Source organism: Pungitius pungitius, chromosome 14, assembly GCF_949316345.1.
Source record: "Pungitius pungitius chromosome 14, fPunPun2.1, whole genome shotgun sequence".
NCBI lineage: Eukaryota > Metazoa > Chordata > Actinopteri > Perciformes > Gasterosteidae > Pungitius > Pungitius pungitius.
In genome coordinates, this window is record NC_084913.1 from 3,930,422 (window position 1) to 3,940,464 (window position 10,043).

Here is a 10,043-nt window from a genome sequence, read left to right on the forward strand (position 1 = left end):
ATAAAGAGGTTTGAAAGGTGGGCGTTCCCGACCATTAAAACATGTCTGTCATCACCGGGTTAACATTGATAATTGTTCAGTATGCTTACAGGAGTTAAGACATTGTTTGTTAGTAAGTAATTCCACTCACATTCAAAGCAACATCCTCTTTTAAGGGTGAGTTCATTTAATGCCAAAAAAAAACATTCTAGCTGGAGTGACAAAAGTGATTTGCCATAAACTGAGGCCTCACCTCCACAAACCCTCATCCCAATTCAGTTATTGAGGCCAAGACATACAGAGTGAGGATTATTGCTCTAAGTGCAAAGCTATTTAATCCCCTCAGAGTGCAATAGAAGGTTGTGATGGATCAGATTTGCTGGAGATCAAGCTGTTTGTATTGGGTATGAAGAGGTAATTCACAGTATCCCTTATGATGGACAGAATGCTTGTTGAAGACCTTCAGAAGATCATTCCAATCCGTGCAGAGTGAGATCAGAGGGAGGTTTACGGAGAGATTTCGCCTAATGCAACATTAACGTTCAATTTATTTTTTTGATGGGGTTGTGAGGGGTTTGATTCCATTGGTGAGATTAAGTGCATGATGATCATTTCGGGAAGACTCTGGGCTCCAGATGCTGCTGAGTTGAGATCTACACTAAGGTGTAGTTAAAATGAATGTGGTGTTGTTGCGCCCTCTGCTGCACAGACCCATCATTGCATCACCATTGCCCCTCCAGAGATGGACGTTAGAGCTCGACACAAACATAGATCGTATTACAGACGTTTAAAAAATATTATAAGGCTATTTATGCATCCCTTTGTGCACAAATATGTCCAATAGCCAATTAAAGCCTGTAAATATCTAACCTTCTCCCAGCAATTTGACGTTAGTAAAAAATGTTGCACCTTGTTTTAAAATCCCATTTAACACACAACTCCCTGCGAGCGCGCGACACGACAGACCCACGGCGCTCGCGACCTACAGCGGAGCCGCGCCGCGGGCACGCGTGCTCTAGCTAGCAAACATGCGAAATGCTAACGCGCTAGAGCGGGTCTTCCGGCTGGGGACCTGTGTTAACTGAGCGATGTTTACTGGTTGTACTGGGACGTAGCGGGACCAGTGGACTGGTTGGGAAGGAGCCGAACGCGGAGTACAGGTGAGTACAACAGCAACTCGCCGATGTCAACAACGACTCTGTTGCCTAGCAACGCAGCTGGCTGGGCGCGCGAGCTTGAAGCTGTGCAGTCTGTGGTGTGTTTTTGGTTTGGTCACAGTTTCCCCGGAGATCATATTGTTCAAATTGTTCGTGCTTTGGTCGTGGTTTATTATTTTTGTAATAGTTAAACTTGTTAGGCTGCAGTGACCAACACCACACCTTCAATTGATAATCCGTTGTGTTCACTTTTACTCTTTGGTATGTTTTTGATGCTACAACATGTTACAAATATAAAATATTGCGCATGCATTGCGAGATGAAATGAATAACTAGAAAGGCATTATGAAAATGAGGATTTACAAATGTAAAATATTTCAAATGCAATGCAACAGAGTCTTCCTACCGGGGAGGTGTAGCAAGTATTATTCGGTACCTTAATGAGTGTTACAGATGTTTGGAGGAAATAAATCTCTAAAGTTATTTTTTAATATTTAATATTTTTTTTTTTTTTTACATGAGCTTGCTCTGAAACGTCTACGTGAACATAGTAAAGTCCGTGGTCGGAACTCTCGGGGAATAAGAAAATATTAGTTATATATATATTTAGATTTGCAAAAATATGATTTCTAATATTGGTCATTAAAAATGCAGATCTTAATAAGTGACTTATATTCAGACATTTGTACATATAAAGATGTGCATCTTCAAAGGTGCCCCATTATAAATGTATACATATGCATTGTGTCTAACTATATACTACATAAACAAACACAAACATGTATGTGTGTTGTTATCAGATGCATGTGCCTGGTATCACAATGTATGAGTGTGAGAAGTTCCACTATGTAGACTAGGCTGTATGTGAATGTGTCGCATCCACATGTTTGTACACACAGACACACCCGCAGTACGTATTATTTGCACACACATTCACATCAGCCTTTATGTCATATTATGAGCATTTTATTGCAAAGTGTCCTTGCTTCGTCCTCCTGTCTGCGTGCAGTACAGCAGTTCACACAAGTGGGGGCAGTCTTGAGCTGCTTCTAAAATCAGAACCTGTTATAAACTGGTGGTCAGGTGAATTATATTACAGTTCACAATTACGTCTTTTCTCTAATAAACGGCAACAAATGAAAATCCTGCTGATAGACCGCCGCGTGCATGCACATCGATTCATATCTGTCAGGCTGAGGGGAAAAAAAGGGGATATATTAATAACATTTTTAAGCAGACTTGATCTGATATCTTGATCGATATTGCTGTCTCTCGTCACTCCTCTGGCGCGCTCCGTGATGAGGCTGTCAGGTGTGGGTAATGGAGCCCGTATTGACGCTGCTGCTGAATGATCTTTCTTGGCTCGGGGCTGATTTCATCTCATGGTTTCTTTTTTTTTTTTTTCCTTCTTCCCAAAGCCATCCAAAGGCTCGGATCACACAGAGCCCACCAGCACTCTTTTACCCTTCAAGGGGGTAAAAAATCATCCATCATCATTATTCACAGTTTGTGCGGGATATTATGCTGATGTGTTATTTGTAATAATACTAAATTATCCCCACACGCCTTTTGACTAAGCAGCTGATTGAAGTGTGGTTTATCGAGTGTACTCTGGGCTTTCACAATGATCTATTAAAGTCTGACTACATCAAGAGAAGAAACAAGGGAATTACATAATGGATTTTATTCCACCAGCTGATCTCTTGGCGTTTATTTTCATCATTTCAGCTGCAAAATCCTCCGCTATCACTAAAACCCAATCCCTAAATAAACATATGCATTTTGTTTTATCCCCCCCCCCAAAAAAAAGCTCCTTATGGATTAGAGTGATTACCGTGGATGGTGGGACGCCCGACGTCCCCTCGCAACCTTCCCCGTCCCAATCGGCTTTAAGAACCTGCCTCCGCCGCTTTGCCGTCCGCGGTAACGGACACCCGTCATCTCTCGAAGTGGGACTTGGACCGCTTGTCCCAGAACAGATTTGTGGCGCGACACCAGCGGCCCTCCACTTGCAGCTGCCCCCCCCCCCCCCGGCCTCCAACGACGGCCTCCACCTGCCCCGGCGGTTTCCTGCAGGCCATCTGCGGGCAGCTCAAGGTGCCAACTCCAGTCATCCAGAGCCGGATGTCAGCTGTGCTACTCCCTGCCTGCTTGAATATTGCCAAGTCGTCTTTTTGTTCCCCTCTCTTCTACATTTCCTGTTCACCCCCCTCCCCCCTCTACCCCCCCACCGCCCCACCACACACACACACACTTCTCTGTGAAGTGTCTGAACCTCAGGTCGCAATTAAAACCCAACTCATCTCCGCGTGGCTCATCTGAGGGCCGGCGTTAAAATGCTTCCGACGGCGCCTTTGAGGGCCCGGCAGAGCTGGAGACTGCGCATCCCCTCGTTGCTCGAGGTGGTGGGAGGAGGGGGGGGGGGGGGGGGGAGGGGGTTCTTATCGGCCTCGACGCCACCGCGGGAGGCGCCTCGCTGTGCCGACACAAGGTGTGAGGGCAGATAAGCGTGTTTTTAGAAATGCTTCAAAGATGAGCTTAGCTCTGATATTAAAGTGGGGGGAGGGGGGGAGAGAGAGAGACAAGGGGGTGAGGGGGGGGGGGGTTTCAGAGAAGGATGCTGACATAAGAGTTGGTGTATGGGAGGTCTTCAAACTGAAAAGTGCAATGGAACACGTTGGCACGACAGACTGAGCTCAGACGCTTTGCTTTTTAGTGCAATTTGTTTGACTACTACTTAATTACCAGCTAGTGGAGTCCACTGGTTTGGAGCCTGGCTCCAAAAAGGTTTGTCAGCTGATCAATGGGAGACAAAAGTAACAAATAAACGAAGCTCCATCTTTTGTTTTTGTCTTTTTTTATTAATGAATAAAGAGAATTCAGCCTCCCTGCATCACAGGCGGAAACAGCTAATGGCCACACTGCTAACGACAACATAAAGACATTCCTTTTTGGTAAATATATGAGAATGAACAAAAAAATGTGAAAGTTGCTTACATCCCTTTGATCACCTATTTAACGACGGTGTTTAGACAAGCGCGTCCGTCATGCTGTCGTTCGTATGGAGGAGATAAAGGAGATGCAATTATTTTTCTGTTTCACGAAACCCAGAAATAGCTCATTGAGACACAGGCCGACTTTTATCACTGGGAGAGAAATAGTGAAACATATTGCTTAGCAGGCCATCTGCATCTGGATTGGCCTCTGGATACGCTAGTGTCTGAACGATCACGTATACACGGGTGAAGCTCACGCAGATGCAAGTGTCTGTACAGATGAGCTACATAGTGGCTCCGAGTTCAGATCAGTTCACACGGAGCCAAAAGGCTTTTCCACTTTTACAAGATGACCACTATTTCCCCAAAAGCTTAAGCCCTCGTGACAGTTCCATCCCTCCTCGATCACATCCTCCCACCGTGGTTTCGGGGGGGGGGGGGGGGGTGCGCTCCGGAGCTTGCTGAGTCATATTCTCCGGTATCGCTCTTGGATCTTCTATCCTTCTCACGAGGCGGATCTTCAGTCAAACAAAAGGATCCAACCACTCTCTGCTTTTTTTTTTTTTCTCTCCACCACTTCAAATACATCCTCTTTTTTTTGCAGAAGCGTCGCACCGTCTGAAGCGACTGTTTGTGTGAGAAGTGACAGGCATTTCATCAAGGCAACGATACGGATGTGAAAAGAAAAAGGCTTTCAGCGGCACGAGGCCTGCCGAGCGTCACGCTCCTTATTAATGCAGCGCTCGGCTCTAATGTCATTTTTTTTGTCTTCGCGCCGCCTTTCAGATTCTTTCCATTTAGTCTGAGCCCATTCATCATGCCTCTCACCTCAGTGCAACACAAACTCATTTTCCCTTTTTCATCTGCTTCCGTGTGACAGGTAATGTAATATAACACCAAAAGTCTAGTCTACTAACAGGCCTAATGGAATATTTGCCAAAGTTCAGACTCAACCCGCTACCTGCTACCTTTTTTTTTTTTCTTCTTTTTTTTAAAATCCATGTGGGGGAGGATGACTAATAAAATCAGTTTGCCTCTGTGTGTGTGTGTGTGTGTGTGTGTGTGTGTGGGAGAGAAAACACATGCAGCGCTGCACACTCGCCCACTTTAAAAAAAAAAAAAAAACTCACTCCGCTCCCATCGATGAGGGCGCCTCATCCCGCCCCCGCCCATCCCACCCAGAGAGGAGAGGAGAAACCACACAGACTGATCTCCAAGAGAGGTCAGCCACGTCACCTTGCCATCTGCTCACTTTTTATTCAGGTACAGCAAACGACGGGGACCCTGGCGCAATCGGGAGGTGTCAGTACAACTCTCTTCTATACACACACGATCCGGGGGTCCGGGGTCACCGGTTCCCGACCTTTAGTTTCCTTTAGTTTGGAGTGCGTTTTCAACGGTGATGATGCTGCAACATGTGACAACTTTTCATTTGTTGTGGACCATTTTTTAGCCGTAGCCAATTGCGTTTCTCAATGTTTCTGTTGACGAGTGGAGCTTTCCACACAGCCCCGGGCAACTGCAGGAGTATCCCCTGTAGTAGAAGCACACCCCCCCCCCCCCCCCCCCCCCCCCCCCCACCCCTCCCCGTTGCAGTGTCGAGGAAACAATGAATAAGACATGAGAGGCATAGCGGGTGACTTTTCATTATTCATGCCAAATGTATTTATTGACCTAATTTACAGTACACAGTAAACACAAATACCTCACTTTTTTTTTTCTCTCTTTGCATTTAGGCTCCACTTCTCTTTGTATAGTGACAGAATGTTCCGGCGTATTCCTTGAATAAACATGTCACAGAAATGAATTTACAAAGTGGACAATTACACAATCTGCAATAGCATTGGCAAAGAGATACAGCTACTGTAAAGGTAAAAGGAGACCGCTGGAAGCGGCAGGTAGTTCCTGCTAGGTTTTAACAACTTGTCTTTGAGGACGAGGAGTCATCCTTCTCCCGAAATACCTCGGTGGGAGCGTTGCATCCCAGAAATAAAGATGCAGTCGGATCAATCCACATCTTTTCTCTTTGTCTTGTCTCTCTTATTTAGTCTTCTCTCTTTCTTTCTTTTTTTTTTTTTTTTTTTTTTTTAGCAGACAGCCAGGCAGGAGAGATGATTCTCCCTTCGCCTCCCACCTGGATTCCTCCCATCCTCTTTTGTCTTCGCCCCCCGGTGTGCTACGCGGGCCCGGGCTTGGACAGGTAGGCTATCAGGGCCACGACCACCCCGACGTACATCCCCGCTCCGATGGTGATGGACAGCGCTGCGAGGAACAGGGCTCTCCTGGAGCTCATTCCCGCCCCGGAGAAGTCTCCCTTGGAGATGGCCTTGCCCGTCTGACCAAACAAAAGCAGAGAGGGAAACCAGCTTGTTCATCATCGGCATCATCATCATCATCAGCATCATCAGCATTATCATCATCAGCATCATCAGCATCATCATCATCAGCATCATCAGCAGCAGCAGCAGCAGCGAGCGCACGAGTAGGCGGCGGGCCGCAGTCAGAGGAGAGAAAACAAGAAATGCTCTTAGGAAGCCATTAGTTACCATGGCGATTAGGCCATTAGGTCATTATCCATCTGACGGAGACAAATGTGTTATTTGGGTGTTTCGGATTCCAACCAAAAAAAAATCAGCCTGGCCTTTATTTATTCTACCGACGCATTCTTTTTTTTTCATGTCAAGTTTAATCGTCGCTGCAAATTCTACAGAAGAGGAGATGCTCCGCTTCTCTTTCCGTGGATCGGGTCTCGCTTAGAGAATAATAACGAAAAGTCCACAGACTCCAAAAATCCATCGTTAACGGTTTCCTAAAGTGAACACAAAGGGCCGACAGGTCGTCCGAACCTGCTGAATTTACGCAGTCAATCATCTGAAACAACCGCAGGAGGGGGGGGGGGGGGGGGGGGGTGCTTGTGCTTGCTGACCTTAAATAGAACGCAGAGTAATCAGAGTTAACCACAGGCTGTGGCTCTTTTTTACCTTGTGAGAGTAGTAAAAGGCAACGATGCCCAAGGGCCAGAAGCAGCAGAGCATGGAGAAGATGGCGAGGCCCAGGTAATCCCGGGGGGGCAGCACGAAGAAGTTGTCCTCGCTCTCGCTGTCGCTGGAGCTGTCGCTCTGGAAGACAGCAGAGAGGGAGAGGGAGGGGGTGGGGGGGGGGGGGGGGTGAAGCATCGTTAAACGTCCGGGGAAGGGAGATGAGACGAGAGGAACCTTGAGACCCACATGAAAACGGCTGATGCAGGAGTACGAGGCGAAATGGCGTAGCTTGACGACGCATGCCCCCCCCCCACCCCCCCCCCCCCCCTCTAAGCCCCTCTTCAGGAGGGTGAATCTGCCCTCGTTCCACCACCACCACCGCCCAGGACATGATGTGCTCTGCCAACCAGAAAGGATTTGGTGCCTCTGTCAACACCCATGAGCGTGTTGACGGATAACACGGGGATTAGCGTCTTTTTTTTCCTGTGCCGGACCGTGAGGGAGACCTCCGTCGTGTCTCCTCAACGCGCCCGGCGTCTTCCAGGAGGGGGGGGCGACGGGTCGCATGACAGTGGCTCGCTGGGCGACTGCACACCCGGCACGTGGCGTCCGCAGCGAGGGGACGGCGATGCGACCCGAACGGGTGACCTTTTTGACTGTCCTGCGGTGGATCTGTTCGTCTAAACCAGTGTTTCTCAACTGGTTTCTCAACTGGTTCGTTTGTAGTGGGTCACGGGCCTTTGCATGAAAAAAAAAAAATCCTGTGCTTTTATTTTGAAGGGACAGCGGAGTGTCGTTTTTTTCCATAATTTCAGTCAGCGCGGCAATTCGAGCGCGCCCCCCCCCCCCCCCCCCCCCCCCCCCGTCGACGCCGCTAGCGCAACCTCCCCCCCCCCCCACGTTGAACGATCGATTTCGGTCGCGACTTGTCATTAAGGGGTGATGGGTGGGTCCCGGAGCCAGACCAGTTGAGAACCACTGGTCTAAACTAACAAGGGGGGGGGGGGGGGGGGGGGTGTTACCTTTCGTGTTCGTCTCGCGGCCCGCAGGGATCAATTAAAGCTGGGGAAAAAGGGGGAGGGGCCAAAACGAAAATCAATATGTCAGGAAGGCCCTGAACAAGCCATTTTACAGGTAATTAAAGAACAGGGGGGGGGGGGGGGGGCTGAGGGGAGAGGAGGCGCGCTCGAGCGTCGAAGGCAGCGCTGCTGAGCGTGTTGTGCACAGTTTTCTAATCTGATCTCATTCTGCGCCGTTTACGAGACGTTTTCCTGCGTCGGCGCCACGGAGCGAAGCGGCGAGACAGGCGGACGGGTGCGGCTACCTTTGCCAGGAGAAGATTATCTGCTTCATGACACAGCGTCCACCTGGACAGCCGGGTGTGATCCATCAAAACGGCAGCTACGCAACGCGACACGACACAACACGGCTACACACAGCGGCAATCTCCCCTCCGTCGTTGTAGGGTGTCGTGTGCATCGGGTCCCGCTGACAAGGGGACTTGGGGACACACTCCCGGGTCTGGTGTGACGCCAGTGTTCCAGCCCCGAGGGGGGGGGGGGCCTCTGACAGCCTGCTAACCGCGCTCTCTGAGGCCTCGTTAGACTCGTGAGGGGACATTCGGCTCGCCCTCACGCTCTCGCGACCTTGTGACCTACGTTTTTTTCGTATTCTCTCTCTCTCTCTCTCGCTCCTACCGACAAAATGTAACAGAGTTTTTTTTTTTTTTGGGTGGTAACTGCTGCAGACTCTATCCGGGTAATTTGGCTTGTGTTACCGTTTGGCGCCCGGGAGCGGCGCGAGCCCCCTGAGCGTTTGATTGGACGTGGATCCGCGGGCACCCCGAGCGGGGAAAAAGCGAAAGAGACGCAGGTGCAGAGCGAAATGTCTAATATCCCACCTGGAAGCCCAGCTCTAATCTGAGCTCATCTGCTCTTTCAAATTGACACTGGGCAGCTTCGGCCGCGGGCCTCACCTGCTCCGACGGCCGGGGAGCCGGCGCGACGTCACCTGTGGCGCCGGTCGCCAGTCGCTGGCCGTGTCTCAATCTCAATCTGTGGAAGGGCAACTGCCTCGATCATCGGCCCAGTTCCGGCCGCCGTGCGTCTCCCTCGGCACTTCACGAGTGTCCATTTTTCACCACCTCTGAAAACACTTCTTCCGAAGTCCTTAAAGAGCGATGAACCGGGTGAGAGATAGCCTAAGATGTGTCATTTTCTTTTAAAGAATGTAATCATTACAATTATCCTGCGCTATAGGTTTGAAAGGCACCGGCATCCACGGCAGGGCTCGCTTTCAGCTGAAAGATGGCCCCGTCAACCCATGTCATTTCAATCTCCAAACAGCCAAATAGCTCTTGCTTTCCATCAAATTGCTCTCTAAACCGTGTAGTCACTGTAATTGTTCCCATACAGCTTGGAACAGGGGAGAGAAACCCGCACGGCACCTCCTTCAAATAAAACACCAACAACAGCGAAGCAAAGCTTTCGGTGTGCCCTCTGACCTCGTACTCGGGGCCCTGCTCGTCCTCCACGTCGTACGACACCGTCTGGATCTTGGCGTCCTTCTCCCCTCGCGTGCCGTCCAGAGGGGTCTCCGCGGAGACCGCGTCCGACCCCGTGTCCTTGGTCTCGGTGAAAGTGGTCTCGAGGCTCTCGCTCTTGGAGTCCTTGCTGTGGAGGCTCACGTCGTCCTTGCACAGGATGAAGCTGGGTCGGTAGAAGGCCTCCACGGCCAGGTGCAGAGATTTGGCGTCCAGGAACTGCTGAGCCTTGTGCTCGCCGTTGGTCCCGTTGCAGTAGTAGCCGATGAGGCCGTCCTGGTAAGGCTGGCTCGGGTAATCGCACCGGTAGCCCTGGTAGTCGTTGTGCACCGCCTGTCGGTTGGCTTTGTCCAGCAGGGGGTTTCTGGAGCTCACTGAGGCTCTCCAT

The 10,043-nt window shown here is 49.8% G+C and overlaps 1 pseudogene; it reads right to left on the minus strand.

The window, feature by feature from the left end:
• Nucleotides 1–5,769: 5,769 nt before the first annotated feature.
• Nucleotides 5,770–10,043, minus strand: LOC119228168 (synapse differentiation-inducing gene protein 1-like; annotated as a pseudogene).